Below are 2,500 nucleotides of genomic sequence, written 5' to 3'. Positions count from 1 at the left end.
ACACACATACACACACACACAACACAAACCACACACAGATATATATAAGCCAGCCTTGTGGAGTGCAAGCTAGCCCTCCATAAGCCGGTCCAAGCCCGGATAAATGGGGAGGGTTGGGGTCAGGAAATGCATTCGCCTGTACAATCTTGCCAAAACTTACATGGAATAAGCCAAACAAGTAGAGCCACCAATGTAGGATAATATGTGTGTGCGTGTGTGTGTGTGGGGGGTGATGTAAACGATGCACAGAACTTCGCCCTAACTCTGTGGACCAGCAAGTGCTACCGCCTCATGAACGGGGAGCCAGAAGCTAGCTCAACATTTGCGAATTGGAACATTAAATGTGAGTCCATGGACAGGAAAAGACCGGGTTCTGGCAGATAGTATGAAAAACTAGGAAAGTGGACGTGCTATGGTGCAGGAAACAAGATGGAAAAGGGACACAAGGCGAAAGAATGGATATGGGAGTAGCAAACGGAGAAGGAAGAAATGGAATGGAATTATTCTATCGCGTGACATGAAAGATTTTGTGACGGAAGTGACAAAAAGAGATAGCCCTGAAGATTCTGATGGAATATATTTATTGGTATGCATGAACAAGGAGGAGGCACAGCTGAAGAAAAAAAAGGTCTTGGACGGCACTACAAGAAGAACTGGAAAAGGTTGATAAAGTGAAAAAGAGGGAGGAGATATGAATGCCATGTTGAATGGCCAATGAGCCGTCAGTCCATGCACGGAGGAAAAGGCTTAGAATGATGAGGACGGAGAGAAGGTAAGTGACCTAGCTTTAAAACCGTGATATGGTTAATATGAAATATCTTATCCGTAAGGAAATGAACACCTTGATTACTTACAAAGGGTCATAGAGCAAGGAGAAAACATTAGGGAGATTAAAACTGCCAAGTAATACATGGATAAGATAAAAATGTTAAACTAAAGGACAAATGATTTCCAACAGGAGTTCAAAGGACGAATTCTAATAGAGCTAAGCCATGTTATGGTAGATCGAAACACCTGGTGGGATGATGCAAACATAATTATATATTAAAAGCTGGAAGGAAATACTGGGTGAGAGTAGTGGAAAGGGTTTTTTTTTGGGAAAATAGGAAAATTGAGTGTTTAAATGAAGAGTACAAGAGAAAGTGAGTGCTAAGAAGAAAGCCAAGAAAAAAGGGTAAGAATGTAAACAGATGAAAACAGAGCAGCATTATAAACAGGGTGCAAGGGAAGCTAAGAAAGGGACAGGCGGAAGAATTCAAGTGGCTAAAATCTGAAAATAAGAGTAGAATGATCTTAACCACATATGCAGATGAAGGATGAAAGGGAAGTGTGATGAGAAAAGACGAGAGATGGATGGATAAGATGGAGGCAGTATTTCACACAGGCTGCCCTAAATGAAAAAATGATAGATATTTGAGAAGAGCTGGAGAGCCGAATGATTTAAGGAGTAGTGAAATACTAGAGACAGAGTGAATGCTGACATTAAGAAGATAAGAATGGAAAAGTTACGGGACGATGACATACCGGTGGAAGTATGGGAAAGCTTTGGGAGAGGAGTTGACATCTTGCATGGATTGATGAAAGAGAATAAATGTTAAAGGGAAGCAATACTAGCAAAGTTGAGAGAAAGTACTGTGATACAATTTTCAAGAGAAAGGAAGATATTCAGATTTGTGAGAAACTATCGGGGTATTAAGCTGATGTAGTAGACTTTAAAACTACTTGGAAACGATTTTTGGACTCGCGACTCCCTAGCCAAAGTAGTGCGCACTGGACGATATCAACTTGGTTTTATGAAAGGATCGGAACAGGTTGACGGTATCTTTTTCCCAGGCAAACCATGGAGAATATAGGAGAAGAAAAGAGTGCGATTATGGTTCATAGACTTCAGTTGAAAACTTCTGGACCGAGTGGTAATACAAAAGTCTGGAGAGTGTACCAAGAGCGAGGAGTTACAGAAAAAAATGTAAACGAATGTCCAGGAATACTACAGGACGTGACAACGAGGAGTTTAGGCCGCACAGTAGGCATGACGGAAACATTCAATTAAAGGTCGGCATACACGCAGGATCGGCCACTTAGTCCACTGCATTCAAAATAGTGTTTGATGTCATCACGAAAAGGTAAGAGAAGAAACACCATGGGCGAATTGTACGCTGATGTATGTGCTATTGGCAGAAAGTAGAAGAGGGCTAGAAAGGAAACTAGAAGAATGGAGGTTTGCTTTAGGAAAGCAGAGGAAGAGAAGGTGTGTGTGTGTGTGTGTGTGTGTGTGTCTGTGTTGTGTTGTGTAGTGGTGTGCGTGGTGTGTGTTGTTTGTGTGTGTGTGTGTGTGTGTGTGTAGTGTGTGTGTGTGTATGTGTGTGTGTATGTGTGTGTGTATGTGTATGTGTGTGGTGTGTGTGTGTGTGTGTGTGCGTACATATGAACGTAAACATTTATGTGTATATATATATATATATATATATATTATATATATATATATATATATATATATATA

Source organism: Penaeus monodon, chromosome 5 (genome assembly GCF_015228065.2).
Source record: "Penaeus monodon isolate SGIC_2016 chromosome 5, NSTDA_Pmon_1, whole genome shotgun sequence".
Classification (NCBI taxonomy): Eukaryota; Metazoa; Arthropoda; class Malacostraca; order Decapoda; family Penaeidae; genus Penaeus; species Penaeus monodon.
Note: the sequence above shows the minus strand (reverse complement) of the source record.